At 41.0% G+C, this 23,890-nt stretch overlaps 1 protein-coding gene across 12 annotated transcripts in view; it reads right to left on the bottom strand.

The window, feature by feature from the left end:
• Positions 1 to 23,890, bottom strand: part of LOC139462207 (liprin-beta-1-like) — a 167,245-nt gene that overhangs the window by 49,910 nt on the left and 93,445 nt on the right. The gene's annotated exons all lie outside the window — the stretch shown is intronic.

Here is a 23,890-nt window from a genome sequence, read left to right on the forward strand (position 1 = left end):
GACTGACATACAGTCCCTCTATGTGTATGACATGAAATGAAATAATTCTACAGAAGAGTGAGTTAGGTTTAACGCCACTATGAACCCACCAAAAGAATGGTCAAGTCTTGTTGCCAGGACTGTATTCCACATGTGTAAGCTGAGGCCATGAGAAATTCTCTTCTAGTCCATCACTGCAGTATCAACACTAAGTGTATGCTGCCAGCAATATCATAATATACATAAATGTTTATATGATGTGAATGAAATAACATGTAATACCTCTATGTAAAATGTACATCATGTATATCTACCTTTCATGTCTATAATTATATACATGTCCATATGTAGATAGTCTGTACCCTGCCCTACGAGGGTGTTCTGTACAATAAAAATTCTTGATTCCACTTTGAACAGTATTCCAGTTATATCATGGCATGTAAGTTTGATGTGAGAGGAAAGCCTGAAGTGATGCATGCCATCACTTTGACATTTACTACTTTGGTGAAACCCATGAGCACGAGTATGGTGCCTCGAAACATAATCGGGATGAAACCGGGATTCGAACCCAATAGGTTTCAGCAGTGTCATAAGCATGCCACTCTGCACAGTGAATTGCAGAGCCTTTATAGACAACATGGCCATGGCGCCCCAAATTCTACAAAGGAACCCTCAAGACTTTTTATAATACATTTCAGGCCAAGTGTAGAGGCTGCTATAAAGACTAACATATAATCCCTGGAATGTTATACAGTCAAACACAGTTGTGTCGAATATGAACGGAATGATTCGAGTTATCCGAGGTTCGACTCAACCGAAAATGATAAATAAAGTAGGAAGCAAGCCTTTACTTCGAGACAACCGTAAGTTCGACACAGCGATGTTTGACTGTATATGAGGTTACATAAAAATCACTCCAGAAAGGAAGTCCTGAGAAATAAATGACTCAAAATTCTTTATTTCAGCCCTAGAACTGATAAAGATGCATACTGGCTACTAGCGTAGAGCTGGAGACAAAAACAGATGATTGGTTGAAAAAATATAATGCTCTAGGGTCTGTTACAGAGAGAGTCAAGTCTCTCAAACAGACCCTAAAATAAAAAATACCTTCAAAAGTTCTCACACAACTAAACAATTTGGCTAGATTTCAACATCAAATGAAGAGATCCTCAAGGATTCTTTCTATTGTATACTACTCTAAAAAAGTTTAAAGATCACCTGAAACTTTCGTATTAACTGCAGTTAAAAAAGAATATATAAATATTAAACGACTATTAAACTAACTTAACGTTACATAGTTTCACTTAAGAGACAAAACGTAAGTCAACAACAAAGACAGTAAACAGAACTAACCATTACAAGTTAGAATCCATTCCATTCTCACACCATTATGTTCAGCTCAAGTCCTATAGAATGTCATGGATCGTTATAGACTCATTCAAGCTTTCTCACACCTTTTCCTCATAACGTAAAGATTGGGGATAGTTTTGGGATACACATTAGCCTCTTCTGATTGTCAGATAGTGCCATGAGTTCAGCATAATCATTGGCTGGTATCTTCATTTCTTGGTCTTTTTCAAAACTAGGTTTGAAATGCAGCAATGCCATGTCATTGGTTGATGGAAGCCATACGTCCCAACACAGACTAAGCTACTCAGCAAAGACAGGCCTTTTGGCCTTTTTGCCTTCGATTTCAATAAGGGGGGGGTCAGGTAGCCTAGTGGTTAAAGCGTTTGCTCGTCACGCCGAAGACCCGGGTTCGATTCCCAACATGGGTACATTGTGTGAAGCCCATTTCTGGTGTCCCCCGTCGTGATATTGCTGGAATATTGCTAAAGGCGGCGTAAAACCATACTCTCTCACTCATTCGATTTTTATAACAACATCACTTAAGTCTAATTTTACCCACAAGGGACGGATAAAGGTGAAATTAATTTCAGTAATTCTAACTAAGCATAATAACTAGTGTTCCCCTGTCTTCATTGTTTGCAAAGAGGCCCATTATACAAAGCAACGTGACATCATACGAACTAGGGATGTCACAATTCGCCAATATACATTGGTGCATTGCTGACTTTTCAGACGATATGATACGCCATCTACATTTACCTGTATCGATTCATATTTTAATCATGTATCGATTCACATTTTAATCCTTTATCATTTCACACATGGAACATTTAATGACAGATTACCTGCCCCCCGAGAATTAACACTGAAAGTTCCTCGCTAAGGTTTTGAACTTACGAAACAAAGAACAGATTATCCGTAATTGCTCGTTGCTTGCACATTATTCTCTAATCATGCTAATTGACGCTATCTTGTTTCACAAATTTCCATCTATGCAGGAGAAATATCACACTGCAGTATCTAACATGACAAACTTCAGCACAATAAACCAGTGAGTGAGTGAGTGAGTTGGGTTTAACGCCGCTTTTAACAGTATTCAAATTATGTCGCGGCAGCATCAGCTTAATGTGGGAGGAAAGCCCGAAGTGATGCAGGTCTCACACGTTTACCTCTTCGGTGAAACCCACGAGCACGGGTATGGTGCTGACAAACCTAGAAACATAAATGGGGCGAACTGGGATTCAAACCCACAATCATAGGTTTCTGGCATGCCCAATGGACACGACTCTGCACAGAGAATCGTGGCGCCTCAGACGACTGGGCCACCTGTGCCCCCTCGCAACAAACCAGAGCAGGAAATACACACATCCTGGGACCCTTGATATTTGCTGCTTGATCAAAGCATTCTCAAAATCTGAAACAATGGCCCCATGACGGTCATGATTAATTTCCAACACAGATAACCATGACAACCAACCCATTACACTGGGCACGAAATATCATATAAAATTTACTGGAGTCACATGTTATCTTTTTTCTCGATTTTTAGTTGTCCAATATTCAAATTTGTAAAACACCAACTCCTTATGGTAGACCTCGTTTACAAGTAACATGTTGGTGAATCAGAATCCAATCAACAATAATGATGAACGGATCCGGATCAAGCTCTCAGACAAAGGCTTGTCATAATTCCCCACAGGGTCTCTGACCATCAGGTGTGTTGTGTAACACCTCTCTGTTATTACCAACAGATCATTATTAATAAGCTATTCTTATCTTCTCAGTTCATAATAAACAGTAAGGAAGAGTGTCCATATCCTCAGCTGTGTGTCACTTATCAGCCACGCCATGCTCACCGGCAGGTGCTTGTTCAGTCCTGCCGACCCCATCCGGCCAGTCATGTAAGGTGCTGCAATTCACTGTCCCTTGTGTGAAGGTGAGGTGAAAATTAGGTTTAACGTTGCGTCCAAGATTATTGCACTTATATAGCGACGTGCATGCACGTATTGTGTTCGGCTGCTTGTACTAGTCGGGACTGATGCCGATTTATAGTGCTAGCCCACTGAGATACCATGCCGCAGTTTAACATGAATACCCCACTCAGACACAGTATACTGACTCCGAGCCGACCAGTCCTAAATGCCGAGCGCCAGACAGGGTAACAACAAGTACCATCTTTTAACGTCTTTTGGTATGACGCGGCTGGGGATCAAACCCCGGACCTTCTGATCTCCGGGCGGACACTCTACCACTAGACCACGGAGGCGGTCTGTCCTTTGTGAGCCAGGAGTTTATGATCGTGGGTTTGAATCCCATATTCGCCTGATGATGTTTCTTGGTCCATCAGCCCTAACGATGCTGTGTGGTTTTACCCAAGTGGTAAACAAAGGTCTGCATTACTTTCCTCCCATATCAAGATGACAGTATTGCTGTAAAACCGAACTCACTCACTCACTCACTCAGGTCCAGCACCAAGGACAGAGTTTTAATCAACAAACAAATATGCATCCAATACGCACAAATGTTGAGACCGGACATACCTACAGCACATCAAAAGCAGTTATGGGTGTCTGTAATGTCATCCATCAATCATTACCACTGTCCACATGATGACTGATTCATTCCAGGATCAAAGTTACTATCTAAACAAACAATACACTACACCATTACATGACCTTACACGACCCTCACAATTAATTATTGGGGGTCCCCTGGATCCTCACTTCTGTAAGTCAAGGTTAAACCCTGGTGGAGAATTTCTGCAATTAATTTATAGCAGGAGGTGAATATTATTGTGCATCCCTACGGACGCAGTATATCCTTTTTCTGAGTCTGGTTTCAACATGTGTGTGTATTGGAAGCATATTTGTTCGTCGCGTAAAACCCTGTCCGTAGTTCGGGACTTAAGTGTGTGAGTGAATTTGGTTTATCAGTATTTTAGTGATATGGTAGTGAGTTAGGTTTAATGTCTTTTTTAACAGTATTCCAGTTATATCGTGGCGTGTCAGCTTAATGTGGGACCTTTACCACTTCGATGAAACCCACAAACACAGGTATGGTGCTGACAAACCTAGAAACATAATCGGGGCGAACCGGGATTCGAACCGACAATCATATGTTTCTGGCATGCCCAAGGGACCCAACTCTGCACAGCGAATCACGGCGCCTTAGATGACTGGGCCACCCGTGCCCCCTTTCTATTTGAAAACCAGTTCTTACATTCATAAACCCACACCAAAACCTTGATCTGGAAATCTACCTGCCTCTTCATCTATTTGTTCCCTTCACAGAAAATCAACAACCTTCAGGCATCGACCTTCAGGCAACCTGCATAATTCATCAGAGTAGCAGCAGCAGTGTCATGGGCGGGAGCTCCTTATGTAACCCTTCACCATAAACATGTCAACCAGGGATGTATTATACACAACATCACCATCTGCTTCAACTTCTTACCAAGTTGTTTGTTTGTTTGTTTGTTGTATAACGCTGCACTCAGCAATATTCCAACTACATGCCGGCGGTCTGTGAATAATCGAGTCTGGACCAGACAATCCATTGACTGACATCATAAGCATTGATCCACGCAATTGGGGTACGATGACATACATCAACCAAGTCGGCGAGCCTCAGACCACCCAATCCCATCAGTGGCTTCTTGACGACAAACAGTCGATTCTTACGGCAAGCATGGGTTACAGAAGACCTATTCTCTACTAGGAGCTCCACAAGCATATATAGAGTGATGTCGCCATGTTCATGATGGAGGCTTTACCCCCGAGTCAGCACTCTACAACCTCCCCAACACTTGCATCATGTGCAGTGCCATCGGGTCGGGTGCAGCGCCATCAGGTCGGTTGCAGCGCCATCATGTCGGGTGCAGCGCCATCAGGTCAGGTGCAGCGCCATCAGGTGGGGTGCAGTGCCATCAGGTCGGGTGCAGCGCCATTAGGTGGGGTGCAGACAAAGTGTTTCAAGGTAGCGGGTCCTGGGTTTGCTGTTTGAATGAGGGACCCTGTACATCTTCATTTTTTTAGTGAGTGAGTGAGTTAGATTTAACGCCGCTTTTAACAGTATTCGAGTAACATCACGGTGTGTCAGCTTAATTGGAGAGGAAAGCCCAAAGTGATGCAGGTCTCAGACGTTTAACACTTCGGTGAAACCCACGAGCACGGGTATGGTGCTGACAAACCTAGAAACATAATCAGGGCGAACCGGGATTCGAACCCACAATCAAATGTTTCTGGCGTGCCCAAGGGATGCAACTCTGCACAGCGAATCGCGGCACCTTAGATGACTTGGCCACCCGTGCCCCCTTCAGTTTTTAACAATAAAGCCTAAGTTCCATGGTCACCTCCTTGTTACCCTTCTGACTCTGGTTTGTAAATATTTATCTTAGGGCCCTACATTAAACTGGAGTGCCAGTGTGACCCCTGTATCAACAGCAAATACATACAATGCATGATGCCTTAGGCTTATTATGGGAAGGGATTTTCTTGTTTACATAAAAAAATCTGACTTGGAGTGTCCGAACATGGATTGTATCAGAACAAAAATATAAGATATAACTCACGGTCATGATACAGTTTGATTTGTTTTAATCATTTCATTTCGTGTAGAATAGCACTTGCAGAAGATATTATTTGTGGCCATTCTTTGTTTTTGTGCATATAGGTTGCAATATTTTGTGTCCAGCAAAACCCTCAACCAATGTAGTTAAGTACTTAGACAACTCTTCAGATTCTATATCTAGGTCACCCAATTCTTTATTGTATGAAAGGCAACAGGCCCATATACAACAGAGTTACATAACATATCTATAAGATAGAAAGTCAAGGTATCACTTTGTAACAAAAACGCATGATGTATGTTCAAAGCAAGTTCATGTTGGATTAGAGTAGCCTTGCAGGAGAATAATGAAGAGAGATGAGCAATGAGATAAAGACCACTGCAGAAAGTACTTGCCTCTCAGATTTTCGTATATAGAGCAAATAAACATAAAATGGTATTCATCTTCAACAACAACAATGTCGCAGAATGGGCATAACCTTCTCAACATCACAACAACTTAATTCAAATTCATCATTGCTCCAGCCAATATGTCTCCCCTCTCGTGTGTTGCTCCAAGTATCTATCCTCAGTGCCTGAATCTTCAGCAATACATCCACTGCATCCCACCTACCCTAACACCCGCACAGCTTTTTAGTGTGACCCAGTTACTGCAGAACATCAGTCTGACCTAATAAGTTCAGGAAAGACATCTTTATAGACCAAACCTCTTCTTTTGATCGCTCTCACATAAGACATTCACACAAACTGCACCTAAAACCACGTTCTTTTGTGACTCAATTCTTGTCAATTGAACAGTTCAATCAAACCAGTGTTCGAAGTGTAGGGTTCTTGGGGACCTCGAGGTTTGTACCTACAGAATTAAATGAATCAAGAGCCCCTAAATTTTAAACTTTTAACATGAGCAAAGATGGGGGGCAGATAACAGAGCATGAACATGACTAGTAGAATAGAACAGAATAGAAATTATTGTACAAAACCGCCCACTTGGGACCTGGTACAAAAATAGAGTATATATATATAATACAGAGAGGGCCTTGACTAGTTGCAATGAAAAGTTATAAATATCGATATACACAGTGGAACACAAATATTATTAAGGTCTAGAGAAATGTAGATATTCTTTGCATGAACAGTTTGTGAATGAAATATGAGGTAATGTGAAACCCTTGACTTACATGCATGACTTTGAAACTGAACCTCTCCATCAAAATGTTCAAATCAAACAAATCACAGAGACAAGATTCAAATAACACCAGTATCCCACGACAATTCTTCGTCCAGTACACCTATAAGTACATCCATGAATACACCTCACGGATACACCACACACCATATTCCCCCTTACCTGTGCCTTCATAACAGTGTCTGTCCAGTAAGATATATCCCTTGATGTGAGTTGTGTCACCGACTCAGTCACACTTGCCTCTGCCAGGTCCTCAGCCTGCCCTGACAGATGCCCTGAGGGCTGCATAGTTGACAACCCAGACGAGGAGAACAGGTTTGCTCAAGTGTTCCAATAACCAGATTCACACCAATGGCTGTCCGAAGGAAAGCCCCTCCGGTCATTGTCGTCTCACAATCAACTTTTATGATCATCAGTTTGGTCAGAGCCGTTCCACCGATTTCTTGATGGATTGCACAGATGTGAAATCAATTGTTTGACTTCAAATACCAAAACATCAAAATGGTTTCTGATTTATTGCTATTACACAACTTGCTCTTGCTGCCGATAACAGTAATATATCGACATACTTGCAATCATATCTTTTCACAATGTTTGCTATTTAGTCGGTCAATAGTAATTTAACTATTGTGTATTTACTTAACCCATAAAACAGAATTACATCAATATGAAAATTGATACTTAGCTATGACTGTTTAGGATTTATTTGTCTCAGTAATTCTGACTAATGTTTCTCCAATAATTAACTCACGAGAAGGACGTTGAACAAATCTGATTTACTTTCAACAATGAAAACAAACAAGAAAATCAAACAATCAAAGCTTTGCACTGTTAGTTTTAATGATTTTGTAAAACGATTTCCAACTGAGGCACATAAAACAGACTTCATCCAACAGTAAACTCTCCTTATCTTCATCTTCACACACTACTAAAACTATTTCCGACCACAGCTTATGCACTTCATTGCAAAAAACAATTTGGGCTCATATCCCATTCCTGTAAAGATATCATAAACTTAAAGGGGTAATGCTACAAAATTAGATTTAAGCTGTTCATTTTGTTTGAATGTTAAATCAATTTTTACAATGAATATCAGCCCAGCAGATGATTGCCTGAACTACATGAGATTTTGTCCAAGTTTGACACTGGACTTACTTGCACAAAGCACAATAACTATCGTAAGTTTTTATTAACGTGTCAGCGTTAAGATCGCTGTAGTGCTACGACTATCATAAGTGCATGTTTAGCTTGTTTGTTTGCTTGTTGTTTAACGCCGCACTCAGCAATATTCAGCTGTATGATGGCGGTCTGTAAATTATTGAGTCTGGGCCAGACAATCCAGTGATGGATATCATGAACATCAATCCACACAAGTGGGATCGATGACATGCATCAACCATGTCAGCGATCCTGACCACCCGATCCCATTAGTCGCCTCTTACGACAAGCATCGTTGCCTTTTACAGCAAGCATGGGTTGCTGAAACCTATTCTACCCCGGATCTTCATGGGTTAAAGTATGGATGGGTGTTAATATCGCCATAGTGCTACAACTATCATAAGCCTATGTTAAAATATGGGTGATAAGATCTCCTTAGCGCTATGACTATCGTTAGTCAATATTGAAGTATGCATGTTATGATCGTTGTTGGGCTAAAATCATTTTGTGCAAGTGGATCCAGGTCACTGATTACATCATCAAGACCTGGAATGGGCCTTGAATCATGGCGCATAATTCTCATGTTTAACTGAACAATTTCAATGAAAATGTTTGCTTTATGAAGCAGTTCTAGTTCACTGAAAGTGTTGAAGAGCATTCTGAAGAAACAGGCTCACGTGAAACGTGATAATGCGTGAGCACACATCCTCACTGTAGCCGTCTGGGGGGTGATCAGCCAGCCCTGGGGGTGGGCTCATAATGAAAGCCTGACAGCCTCACAATCAATTATTAGGGTCATCTTCTGGTACTACAGTCAGTCATAACGATCCATCAATACACGGCCACAGACCAACCCGCTGGCTATCGGCAGAAACACACACAGGCTTCTACTACTGATTTCTTTTCCACATTTGTAATACATAAGATATCATCACAGTTTGGCAAACTGAGATCTGAGCAGTTAAACTTTGTCAGCATGTTCACCCATTGTCATCACCCTTATCATTAATAAGTATACCCGTCATTACTGCCTTTGAAGTTCATGCTAGACCATCATCATCATTATCATTATTACTGCCTTTCAAATTCACACTAGTCCATCATCATCATCATCATCATCATCATCATCATCATCATCGCCTTTGAAATTCACGGTAGTCCACTCGCCCGAGACTACTAAATTGTGCTCAGGATAGGTAAAAATAAAAAAACATTCTTGACGAGTTGTCAATGCTTTAATTTTGCAACAAAGTAGAACATGATTTTGATCTTGTTCAAGCAGGACTAGCTACAAACTCTGAGGACCCGCCGCTGTTGTCCGAGATCAAGTGGTGGAGATCAGAGTTTGAAACGTAGATGAACCTCCAATGTTTCAAACTATACTGACAAAAAACATTAGGGATCATGAATATTTCTGTGGACATTTTTGTGTAGTGCTTGTTTGTTGTTTAACACCGTGCTCTGCAATATTCCAGCTATATGACAGCGTTCTGTAAATAATCAAGTCTGGACCAGACAATCCAGTGATTTAAATCCTGAGCATCGATCTTTGCAATTGGAATATGATGACATGCATCAACCAAGTCATAAAGCCTGACCACCCGATCCCGTTAGTCGCCTCTTACTACAAACAGTCGCCTCTTACGGCAAGCATGGGTTGCTGATCGAAGACCTATTCTAACCCGGATCTCCACTGTTCTTGTTGTTTTGTGAAGACTTAGCACACAATTTTATAAAAATATTTCCCAAAATATTTATGATCCCACTCTTTTTTGTTCAGAATAGTTACCAGGCAACGATACTCTTTATACACTGTTTTCTATAAAACATTTGTAATACCCACAAGAAAAAACTGACTGTCATCGAAATTTTAGTGCTTAGTAAGGGTGCTTAAACAGGTTACCTACAGACTGGTGTAGAAGTGGGTCAAGGAAAGCCTAATTCAGAAAATACAATACAAATTACCATATTCGACGCAACAAGCGCCCCGTTCTAAAAAGCGCCCATGGCAATATTTGCTAATATATTTGCTAGTGAACAATCCCAATGAGCACCCATTCCGATACATCAATGTACATAAGACATTTTGACTGGTGTATAATACGCACTCGTGTGTTATATGCAGCCTTAATTGTGGGCAATTAAATTCTGAAAAATATATCTGTCGTGTATGATACGTACATACTTTTCTTTTGTATGATGTCAGGCTGTCAGCATAAACTACGAAATTTACAATTTTTCTACTCAGTTTTTGTACTCACCAAAATTATATTCTAATAAGAGCCTACTATTTCCAATTTTGAGAGCGCCCCGGCGCTTAAAACGTCGAATAAGGTAGTGCACTGTAATCATTATCTGAGACTAAAGACACACAAATTCCTACCTGCCGCTAAAAGAGCAAAAGGCTTCTTGACATTTCCAACAACACAGCCACACAAAGACACCTTCACGTTGAGGAGATGCTCAATGGCTCCCTTCAGAGTGTCCTATCACTCTCCCCAGTTGTCACTATCACAGACAGTTCTGACATTCCCAATCTAAGGGGATTTACGATTCCCAACTTTACGGCCTGCAGCCATGTTATGGTCAAACGGCCAGCAGTTATGTCCACTCGGATGGGGATAATAAAAGAGGATCCATTGTCTCGAGCTAATTGATCGGAAGGCAACAACAGTGGAATCGGTGGCCGCGTAAGTATTAGCATGGGGATTAGTGGGGTTGGAGGTCATAGGCATTTTATGCCAGATTTGTTGACTCAATTCAAAGACATGTGAATCGACAGATATGAAATAAAATCTGAAAGCGAGAAACCAAGGATTGAGTGAAAATAATTACAGAATTTTTCAATTATTTTTTCTTTCTTTCACACAAAGCAAAGACACAATTCATTTTCACAAGCATTATTTCCTTGTGTTCGAGCTGATGAGAATCTATGCAGATGTTTCAGTTACATCGTTTACAACGCCACACTCAGCAATATTTCAGCTATATAACGGCGGTCAGTAAATAATTGAGTCTGGACCAGACAATCCAGTGATTGACATCACACAGTTGGGATACAATGACATGCATCAACCAAGCCAGCGAGCCTGACCACACAATCCTGTTAGTCGCCAGCAACGACAAGCATAGTAGGCAAACATGGGTTGCTGAGGACCTAGATCCGGGGTACAAAAGGTTTAAAAAAAAAATGTTACACAAGGAAACACTGCTAATCAGGAAAATAAACTTGTTATTCAGGTTTTAAGGTTTCAAGAGTGAGTGAGTGAGTGAGTGAGTGAGTTGGGTTTATTGCTGTTTGAACAGTATTCCAGTTATATCACGGCATCAGTTGGATGTGGGAGGTAGGCCTAAAGAGATGCAAGTCTTGGATGTTGACCACTTTCTTGAAACCCAAGAACATGGGTTTGGTGCTGCAAACCATAAATCAGAACGAAATAGGATTCAGCCTGACCACCACTTTAACCACTGCACACTCGGGAGAGTAAGTGAGTGAGTGAGTGAGAATGGTTTTATGCTGCTTTCAGCAAAATTCCCGCAATATTCCTGTGGGGGATACCAGAAATGGGATTTACACATTGTACCCATGAGGGGAATCAACCAGATCTTCGGCTTGATGAGCAAACGCTTTAACCACTAGGCTACCCCACCACCCCGGTGACCACTCAAAAACAGATTGACCTTGTGCAGGGTTACAAATCAACTGTTTCTTTTCACTCCTCTGCAAGGACAATCAAATAGCCATCTACAGGGTGGACAAGAGTAGTACTCCAAAAGGAAATGCGGAATTTAACTCGTCTCAGATTCACAGTCTTAAGTTAATTTTGAACCCACTGTGAAAATTCTCAGTCATCTCCTTCCACTAATTTTGCAAATTCCTAATTACTCTCTCTGCGTCTTCAAACCTTGTCACCCACTGATCAGAGACTGACAGTTGCAGCAGGAGCGTATCCAGAATTGGTTGAGACTGTATTGCCTCCCAATGAAGACAATATTCCTGGTCAAATAGGTCTGCCAAGGTCACATTATGGCCAGCGAAAGGGGAATTAGCCAGCTGGTTGGCGATAACGGTCAGCTTAGACATAACTGGTCAGGCAGGGAGGGATTGGGGATCACTAGACATACATATACAGTCATTAAGCTTGAGTGCTTCACTGATAACAACAAATCCTGGGGAATAGGATCCGGTATTTCTTATCACGCGTGTTATCAGAGGCTAGTTGTCTTGTAAGGGATGAGCTCCATCTGCTGTGGAGGCATCTCTCTGTTGTTGACCAGGATAGGGTTGAACACCTTTCTTTTGTTTCACATTTAAGGATGGAATATATTAATATGACACAATCCAGTCCATATAGAAAGTGAGCGAGTGATTGAGAGGGTGGGTGAGTGAGTGAATTGGTGAGAGTGAGTGAGAGAGTGAATGAGTGAGTTAGTGAGTTAGTAGTGAATGAGTGAGTGGGTGAGTAGTGAGTGAGTGAGGGTGAGTTGTGGGCGAGTGGTGAATGAGTGAGTGAGAGGGTGAGTAGTGAATGAGTGAATAAGAGTGGGTGAGTTGTGAATGAGTGAGTGAATGAGTGAGTTGTGGATGAGTGAGTGAGAGAGTTGTGAATGAGTGAGTGAGAGTGGGTGAATTGTGAATGAGTGAGTAAGAGGGTGAGTAGTGAATGAGTGAGTTGTGGATGAGTGAGTGAGAGAGTGGTGAATGAGTGAGTGAGAGTGGGTGAATTGTGAATGAGTGAGTAAGAGGGTGAGTAGTGAATGAGTGAATAAGAGTGGGTGAGTTGTGAATGAGTGAGTTGTGGATGAGTGAGTGAGAGAGTTGTGAATGAGTGAGTTGTGAGTGAGTGAGTGGGTAGGTAGGTGATCCGGTGAGTAATTCAGTATCATCGTGTATCAGTTTCATGTGGAAGCCCAAACTGGTTTTTCGATGTTTACCACACTGCCTGATCACGGCCATCCAAGGATCTTAATCAGAGTGAATCTGGAAGTCCAACTGGAGACCAGTGGAGCTGTCAACCCTCTACACCCAACACAACACAGCACATCACAATGTCTTAGACCCCAAGGCAAACCTTGCCCTATTATCAGGAAAGTAATAATCAAATAAAAATCAAGTCAAATTCAACATTCTTTTTCAATAACACTACAGAATTCAAATCAACATTTTGATTTGCTGAAAATACACAGGGAACCCTCTCCAAGCAAGCAAGCAAGCACCTGCCAACTCGCAGGCCAGCCTTACCTGCACACCCTCCCGCACGCACATAACCACACGCAGAGGTTTTACCACTTCAAAGGATTGTATGAAATATGTATTGCCACAACATCTATAAAGTTCCAAAGGACATTTTAAAAACAGAAACAAAACCTGCACCAGTTAAATGTCATAGTGGAAAATGAACTGCTGTAAATCAAGTCGAACGAAGATCTAAAAAAAACTTAAGTTAACTTACAATTATAGAACTATATACATTGGCATTTATGACAAAGGAAGTCTCTGGTGATCCTTTTGAAGTCAAACATTCCACTTGTCGTCACCTGACATCATGGACATGAGTTATTTCAGTAAAATGTATAACCCCAAATATTTATCCCTAAGTCATATCTACAAAGACATTTATTCCACCTTCAAAGAAACAAAGTTTCCCATTTATCTGAATAAGCACAAACTCCAACTCCATGCCAATTATTTACAGCCCCACGAAAACACATTTTCTCAAGGAAATCTCAAACATGATAATAAAGATCATCAACCTGGTATTTAAACAAAGAAACCACTGAAAATCTCATAAAATATTTTTGCATCTGTTGTAAACAGGCCCCAAAGCCAAGAACCTGTATCTGGAGATAAGATCACAATAAGCACAAACAGCCCGAAGAACGCCTCCATGGATGTTCCATAGATGTAGCAGGCTGTGTTCCTCTGGTCCCTGTGTTATGATGACAGGTTCAGAGCACATATGTTTTAGATTGCTTCACCAGCAAATTGCCTCCAGCTCTTGAGCCAGCTGCTAAAGCCCTGTCACCCTTTAGATACAGGTGTATACACATTTAACAGAAGGTGCAAGAATCCCACACACTTAACCTTTGGCACTTCTTGATTTAGGTTGTCAGCCTATATGTGTGGCCATTTTTTTTATAAAGCTGAAACAATATACTTTCATTTGAATACCAATTTGAATAGGTTCCAACAATGCATCTCACTCAAAATTCTGTTTGTATGTAAACAAATATCTAACTCACCAAACTGTCTTATATTAACTTATTGCTGTTTGTTCGAAAACTAATGAGTGAGTGAGTGAGTTGGGTTTAACGCCGCTTTTAACAGTATTCCAGTTACATCATGGCGTGTCAGCTTAATGTGGGAAGAAAGCCTGAAATGATGCAGGTCTCGGACGTTTACCACTTCGGTGAAACCCTATTTAAACACTAAAACAATGTAAAAGGTTTGCTTTCATTTTAATATTGTTTCCAACAAAGTTCATAATGCTGTATGTATAAATATATTTTGCACGCCCTAACTTTCAGGAAGTAGACAAGTCTTTGAATGACATTAAGAAGTGATTCACATAAGGAAGAGAATTTATGGATGTCAACTTCTATAATATGAGGAACACAACGTTTCGGAGTTTATGCTCACTTCTTCATCAGGTGAAGGTATATAATATACTTTTATTACAGGATATACAGCGGTGTTGGAGTGCATATTATACTGCATGTAAACTACACATTCTGTTTTGAAAACATTGTATAGCAAGAACACATTGTTATTAATGTACACAATCTCATTTCTTTCCAAGCGTTACTTATCAATACAGAGACCCTATACCTACTATCATATGTTAAACTCAGTTCACTTAGAGCCACAGAAAAAAGGAAACGTGTAATGGATGACTTATCTTCATCACCATGGAAACGTGTTTACAAGATATCTTCTTAACCTTTGCACACAAGTTCACAATTTCATATTAGCCTCATTAACCTAAAAAAGCCAGTTTTGAACATTCAGAAATAGGACACTGGGAAATCGCATTCTGTGATTCACCAAACATATAAACAAACAATTGTTCAAAGTGAGTGTATGAGCTTGGCTTTATATATAGCTGCTGTACTTCACTGATATTCTGGTTTGTGATCGTGTTGGGCAGGAAAGCCCTAACTGATGCCGACAAAAGTTCAGGGTAAATGTTGGAATTGAACCCATGTTCAGCAGATCCTGGTATAACAAAGGAACGCAACTCTGCACAGCAAATCACAGAATCCAAGAACACTGTCCCCTTGAGCTTCAGTTGAAGCATGAAGTTATTAAAACTATCATTAATCTTATCAAAGACTGATCAAACCTGATTATTGAAACATGCTAGTATTGATCATCCGTCACTTATTTCCAGTGGAAAGAGGAAAGGATTGGGGATTTCATTACTGTACTTAATTATCTCATAACATCTTGTGCCCTTCTAGAAATACATTTCTTACCAAAAATCCCTACCTTTTGAGAATGTCAACTCTTCTATAGAATTCACCGCATTAGTCTTACATACAAAGGACAATCGATACAAATAGTATATAGAAAATGTTCAAAGAGTTCGGACATTCATTTTAATCAATGCTTCCTGTCACTAGAAACAAAGAGGGAACTATATGAAAGCTACAGCGCAAACCTCGTAGGCTGTAGCGTCGTGGGAGGATGACCACTGCATCTGTCTACGCGGAAATGTCACCATCGCGGCTGTCAGTACTATAGCATGCATCAAACATCCGCGCCTGTTGTGACAGGAAACAAGCTCACATGAACACCCCCTACATAACCAGCGGCAGACATTTATTAATACATTCACTTGTTCTCAAGAAAGATCACCTTAAGATTTGTCATCAACCCTATGGTTGCTAGACTTGCACAAGTCTCCGTGGCAATAATTATTAAATTAAATCATAATTTCGAGATTACATAAATCATTAGAACAAGTTGTTTCCATAAAGGACTGGTGTCCTTGTACTGTCTGCTCATCTAGACTTGCCGATTGTTAGGATAGAATGATTATACATCCACGGACCTATCTTTCGGTACAGCATGGTAGTCCAGATAGATAGGGGGCACAGGGGAGAACGAGAGATGAGAGTTGACGAGGGCAGAGAGCAGAGAGGAGAGAGCAGAAAGGAGAGAGGAGAGAGCAGAGAGGAGAGAGCAGAGAGGAGAGAGCAGAGAGGAGAGAGAGAGCAGAGAGGAGAAAGCAGAGAGGAGAGAGGAGAAAGCAGAGAGGAGAGATGAGAGGAGAGAGGAGAGGAGAGAGGAGAGGAGAGTGCAGAGAGGAGAGAGCAGAGAGCAGAGAGGAGAGAGCAGAGAGGAGAGAGCAGAGAGGAGAAAGCAGAGAGGAGAGATGAGAGGAGAGAGGAGAGGAGAGAGCAGAGAGGAGAAAGCAGAGAGGAGAGAGCTTACCTGAACAATTTACAATTAAAATTTGTATTCAGCGAATAACTTAGTTCAAACTCCTTCAGTCCAGTGCTTTCTGATGAGAGGCTGTTTACGATGGATGACAGACGACAGAAAAACAATGCCAAGCCATGACATTAGCTCACTAGGAGTTCAGGTGAGCTACATATCTAATACACACAAGAACTTATGGAGTCGTGTAAATTTGTGGTCTTAGATGGAAGTGCTTATAAAAACTGCTCACAGATTGGTCTGGAGGTTGGACAGAGTGTAATATGGCAAACATGGCAAGTTAATTTTGTAACCCTGCTTGTAGGAAATCCAGATGGTCTTAAACTTAGTCAAAAACAGACCTGTTTTTATATAACCTATGACAACATCTTGAATATTCAATCTGTTCTTTGTTTCCCTCTACTGTTGCAGGCTAAGTCGTAAATCAGAAGGCTCCTTCAAAAAGCAAGTAACAGTAGAACAAGGACGTTCTTTCAAAAACAAAAAGATTCTTTCTAAAAAATAATCCTTTCATTAAAAACGAAACATAAGCAATATCCGACATGTTCTATCATTCATCAAAGAGACAAAACTGAAACTATAGGTAATTTAACACATCCTACAGTCAAGCTCTCCTTGTTGCTATTGCTGAGAAAGATGTGTTTATACCTATAAAAAAAACTTGAGGATATCTCTTATCTGCTTTCTGAAATAACATCTCCTTATCAATGGTCTGGGGATGATGTTAAAAACAGGCACCTACTTTCCACACCTGTGACCCCTTCCCCCCATCCCCTCAACACCTTGGCCTAAAAAGAGGCATCTCAAAATCTCTTAAAAAATATGTACTTTGAGGAATTAGAATCTCTTCCAGTTTTATTACTGAGGACCTGATCAAGTCAGGAAGATGACAGAACAAAAGTTTGGTGATATACACTGATATGAAAATAAATTTTCAAACATAAAAATAGTCTAATAATTTATAGTATCCTTATCTTCACTTTTTGCCATAAACATGAAATTGATATTTGATACCACCCCCACTCCCATCCAGCATCTGCGGCTGGTTGTGTTTCCATGACAACCAGAATGTATCCCAGTATCTCCCTGACTCATCCCAACATCACCTTTGATGTGCAGCCCTGTGATAAACATGCCCCTTCCCCTCAAACCCGGGGGCAGGGTGGGGTGGGGTGGGCAATATTCCAGCTACATGACGGCGGTCGGTCGGTAAATCATCGAGTCTGGACCAGACAATCCAGTGACTGACATCATGAGCATCGATCCACATAATTGGGATATGATGACATGCATCAACCAAGTCTGACCACCCAATCCTGTTAGTGTCCTCTTACGACAAGCACAGTCGCATAACTACATGTAGGTGAGTGAATAAAAAAATATCCAGTGAGTGAGCCAGAGAATAAATGTTGCCATGTCAGGTAACAGCAAATACACATTCCCTGTGGGCTCTTCAGACAAGCAGGGGGCGGTCGGGTAGCCTAGTGGTTAAAGCCTTCGATCGTCACGCCGAAGACCCGGGTTCGAATCCCGACATGGGTACAATGTGTGAAGCCCATTTCTGGTGTCCCCCGCCGTGATATTGCTGGAATATTGCTAAAAACGGCGTAAAACCAAACTCACTCACTCAGACAAGCATGGTGCACCGGTGACCCAGATGAGCCCTGCAACCACACACAGTGGTCTGAGCGCAAAGAATTCTGATTACGCTGAGCGATTGCCACACAATCTCCAACTGTCAGCACCGTATTACAACTGTTCCCTTATCCTGGTGGTCTTAGGTTGCCCATCTCACATACCACGACCTTCAATCACAAAGGAGATCTAGAAATACCTGAGCAAGTAACTTGCCTGTAGAAACTTGCTCTGAAACCACAGACAGACAAAAGATGCCACCTTGATGCCAGACATGCAAGATGGTGGCTGGGTGGTTGATGGAGTATCGCCTGGTATCTTGCGATAAAATTCGTACCAAGATACGGACTGACGATACTACTGGTATCACAATACACCACATCAAACAGTAAGAAATGATGAAATCACTAAAACAGGGATTGAAAACCTCTTTCTTCATGCATCTATTTGTTGTTCAAATCTAGCGTTCAAATCGCCCGCAATAAATATATGCTTGTCAGGGTGATCAGAAGTGACTGAACAAATAATTTTCTAGGACTGACATGCCATCACAATCAAGGTTTTTGTAAATAGGGGATTCCTCAGGTGATAGATAAGGGAAAATAAGGATCAAATCTTTATCCCATGACAAGATAGTCAAACGAAGTAACAAAACAACACAGTTTTCAAACGACTCATACAGTCTAGTTACACATTTGGTTTTTACTAATATTTCTTTCACAAAAACAGTCACACCGCCACTGTATCGGCCCAACCGATGCAGTTTCTCACAAACACAGTTGAACGTACAATAGCCATGAAGAAAATCTGAGAAATCTGAAGCAAAATACCTTTTGAGTTCAAAGTCAGACGTGTACTTCAAAAATTCTAAATCTAAACTCAAAAACTTTAACAAAGAAAACTACAAGAACAAAACAGTTTTAAATAAAGGGATGGTTATTAACTGTAACAGTCGGCACGTCCTCAGCCACCAAGTTATAATCTGCCATGCTCACTGATGGCACTTATGAGACTGCTTCTGCCATTATGGGAGGTAACTCTAATGGTTTCTGTTCTGGCTTGCATATTATATTACAAACACATTCAATACAGCCCATTCAAGTCTATAATATACTAGTCAACATGTGTTCAAGACCAAAATAGTCACCTAAGTCAATGGCCTAGTCCTCAACAAATGTTGAGTACAATAGTTGGCAAATTTAGATTACTGCCATTTCAGTATCTGGGCACATTTTTATTATATTTTTATGATGATAATTTAAAGAGTTTTTTCTGTAAAATATTTTCATTGCAGAGACTTGATATGAGTCTAGTCCTTGTGCTGTAATCCTACAGTAACAGCTGGTATAGTGTAACCATGGTAACAGAACCATGATACACTATACATTTCACCATACCCTTTGTAATAATGTACAACTTGAAACTAAAACCAGTATGATGTAGCAGTTATATATACTCTGCTGCCGACTGCAAATTGGAGAAGAAGATCACAATCTCATATGTGGTCCTCTACAAATTCATGGGTTCGATGTGGTACACGTGTTGGCCATGTACACAACCACATTCAATGAGAACAATGTGCCATGTCAGTACATCGTGTGGGCAGTGCCCTAGAGCACATGTTGTTGTCCCAGCTGGGTGAAGGGTAAGAGTGAGTGAGTGAGTGAGTGAGTTGAGTTTAACACCACTATTAACATTGTTCCAGTTATATCGCAGCGTGTCAGCTTAATGTGGGAGGAAAGTCCAAAGTGATGCAGGTCTCAGACCTTTACCACTTCGGTGAAACCCACGAGCACAGGTATGCTGACAAACCTAGAAACATAGTCGGGGTGAACCGGGAACCCACAATCATAGCTTTCTGGCATGCCCAAGGGACGCAACTCTGCACAGGGAATCGCACGCCTTAGACGACTGGGCCACCCGTGTACCCTGAAGGATAAGAAATGACTTTACTCCCAATCTGGTAGTCCTACACCATGACTGTGGAATATATATTTATAGGCATTGTGTTCTTACTAAAAGCCTAGGTAAGTCTAGATCAAACTAACCAAGTCTTATTTGCTTGATTCCACAAAAACAGCAGAAGAGGAGAGGTTCTTTCAAAGAAAAGAAAAAATAATTTAAAGACATGTTTTCATTGACTAAGTGTCAGTCGACCAATCTGGACAAGGACCAATAATCAGCAAGGAGGGGAACATTTGGTGCCCATGGGGATGCCTACTTCTTGCCCAACTGTCCTGTCCCCTAATTTCACATACATGTTGAGGAAAGCAGGCTTACTTTTATTAGTCCTTACACAACTTCACAATTTTCATGAGTGAGTGAGAGAGAGAGGCTTTTAGAATATTCCAGCAATATCATAGCGGGGGACATCCAGAAATGGGCTTCACCCATTGTACCCATGTGGGGAATAGAACCAGGGTCTTTGGTGTGACAAGCAAACACTTTAACCGACTGCGACATTAGCTGCATCGCCGCCATTCACAATTATAGAACCCTACCAAATATTTGAATACTGGTGTTGATCACAGCAGACAGAATACATATATACCCAAAAAGATAGGGGAATAACGCTTGGGTCATGATAATATGAGGGTTGTCCATAGATATGGTGAGGGACTGTATGTTGACAATTAAGGATTTAGGCATTTGAAGGTAGATGGTTGGGAAAATTGTCCATTGCAAATGTCTCAGGCATATTTGAAAAACAGTATTATCAGGAGATTGCAACGTAAGGCTGTTCAAACATTAAACAACACGAACCCTTTATGAATGATGTTAAACACTTGCTTTTTAAACTTAAGATTTTCTTGTATCTTGGGATAATGATCAGGGCAAGTTTGCAGGAGACGCTCTTCTCCAATATCCAGTATTCCTGTTACAGGTAAACTTTACACAGGTGTGGGCGTGAGAGGTACCCGCCACCAACATGCCGTTCTCCAGGACACCTGTAGAGACCCAGAGAACGCAATATTCCAGCCATATCACAGCTGCTCGTTAATCCGACACCTGTTAATCCGACAATCGGCGTTATCCGACACTAATGATTGGAACCGATTAAATCTGATGAGTCTATTTAGACCGGTTAATCCGACAGTCTCGCACTCCGACTCCGAAACACCCAATTTGCAACGAATGACCGAAATCTCTCATTTATTAGTCTCGCGATCCGACACAGTGATGAGCGTACGTCATCTGCCTGCGAGTACACAGCCCGTGTTTTGATGCGAGACGAGTCTTAAGCTTTGCGGTACCAGTTTCAAACTTGCGATTTCCATTCCAGACTTTATTTCTTTTATCCGACATACTTGTTAATCCGACATAATCAAATGCTTCCAACCATGTCGGATTAACGGGACTTGACTGTACTCGGACCTGATGCTGCCTGGACTGCCACTTGACCACGGAGGCAGTCAGACTGATTCAATGGTAGTGATGATGTAAATTGTACAGTCAAGTCCTGATAATCCAGCATGGTTGGTTGCATATGATTATGTCGCATCAATGAGCATGTCGGATAAACGAAATTAAGTTGTATCAGAGTTTGTGATAAAAAATTGTTGTAATGAAAAATGAAATATTCATATTGTTATGTTTCATTGTTAGTGGGGTATGTTTTCTAATCATGCAAACTCTAAAGCTTAGCCCGTAACAGTAGTTTTGTGGTATCTGACTGATTCAAAATACCTTAAAAAGAATAAGTGTGTTGGAGTCGGAGTGCGAGACTGTTGGATTAACGGGTCTAAATAGCACTGTTTTAATCGGTTCCCATCATTAGTGTCGAATAAAGCCAATTGTCGGATTAACGAGTGTCAGATTAACAAGACTTGACTGTATTTTGTCAGTGAACGTAAAAATGTGTGTGACTAGCGCATGGCGCATGACTTTCCATATCACTGGAGTCCCCAGTGATGTTCTCCATCAGGCAACCAATCGTCAGCCGGGTCTTACAACATGCGTGACATACTGAAGATCTACCCTGGAACCATCGGGGTTCAAGACGTAGGTCAGGTGCACATGCTGGAACACTTCTCTCCGACACTGACAAGCACCTGCTGCCTCCTAAGTATGGGTGTGGCCGCCACCTCCTGGGTGTAGCAGAGGTGAGTGAGTGTAGAGGAGAAGGGTCCTGCCTCGGGCAGAGTTCAGGGCATGCACCATTAGTATCATTGTCTCTGGCAAGCTATTGGCATTACTGAGAATCTTCACGTAGGCAAAATAAATATTATCAATAGAAACCTGAAATCTTATTCCTGGAATATCATTCCAGCACTTTAACAGAGTGTTACAAGCAGCCACCATGTACTAAACTGCATATGTACAAAAAATAAATGATTAAAAAATTGCAAATTCATAGACAGCTTGACAATTTTCAATGAAGATGTTACTTTTTCCCCCATCAAGAACATGAAATTGTCCCTAACGGGATATTAGCTGCTTTCAGAGATTACTGATTAGGGGAGATGATTTAGGCGTTTGCACTTTTGAAACACTCTTAAGAACACGACTACGATACTACTGCAGTTAAGGCTGCAGTAGTCCTGCACCATGACCGTGGAATATATTTATTTAATGAAAAAATAATAATCTAGAAATGCATACAAAAAGCAAGTCTAGCCAGCTCAAGCTAGCTCTATTCCACAGTCTCTGAAATCAGCATAAGGATTTTTTTTTTTTTAGAGTCAAGAAGGATATTGTGTAATATAAGATTTCAGAGACTAAATGTTAGTCTAAGGCTGCAGTTAAGGCACCAGTTTTGTACCTGTCCCAGCAGGGGATGACGACGCCTATCACATCTGCAAGTCCCAGCACATGGGAAGTAGTGAATTTGGGCCCAGGGGTGAAACAATAGAGCAAGGTCACTATACGATATGTATCATGATACATAGGTCACGATACAATATGTATTGCGATACACATATTTACGTCAAATCATGTGGAAATTTCTTGGCTATACATATTTCAGAGCAGGTACCAAAGGAAAAGCTAGTGAAATTGAAAAAACAATTACAACACATTTTGCGAAATCTGACTAGCAAAAACGCTGGGGCGGGGGTCATTAAATGAGTTAAGTAAGTAATATATTTTAGTAAGTGTATTGTCTTGTATCGATACAGAAAAAAAACACTGTATCATCAGCGTCAGAAATTGGCACTAGTCCTCTAGTCCTTGCCAACTGCCCAGTAGTTAAGGTATCATAAGAACTAGTAGAAATTTGCCATTTTTTATGGTTTTTCTATATGTTATCATCATACTAACAAACAGTTAGTTTCTATCGCTGTATCATGTATATTATCGTCACATGAAAAGTCACGTTGCACCGGTACACCAATGTAATGTTTCAACCCTGGTAGGGCCAGGGTATTTATCAAACAAGAGTAGAGGTATAAAACCTGGGTGATCGCCAATGCCCGGACTATATGTAATTCAGGCACTTGTTTTCTACAAGGCCCCAAGGCTGTCAATAGGTCATAAGTACAATGATAGATGTTAAAGAAATATTTCTCATGTCTCTCATTCCTTCCACCTGCCAGAACGCTGGTGATCAAGTTCATCTGAACATCTCCACTTCC

This window comes from Haliotis cracherodii, unplaced genomic scaffold, assembly GCF_022045235.1.
Source record: "Haliotis cracherodii isolate W230 unplaced genomic scaffold, xgHalCrac1.p SCAF_15, whole genome shotgun sequence".
Lineage (NCBI taxonomy): Eukaryota > Metazoa > Mollusca > Gastropoda > Lepetellida > Haliotidae > Haliotis > Haliotis cracherodii.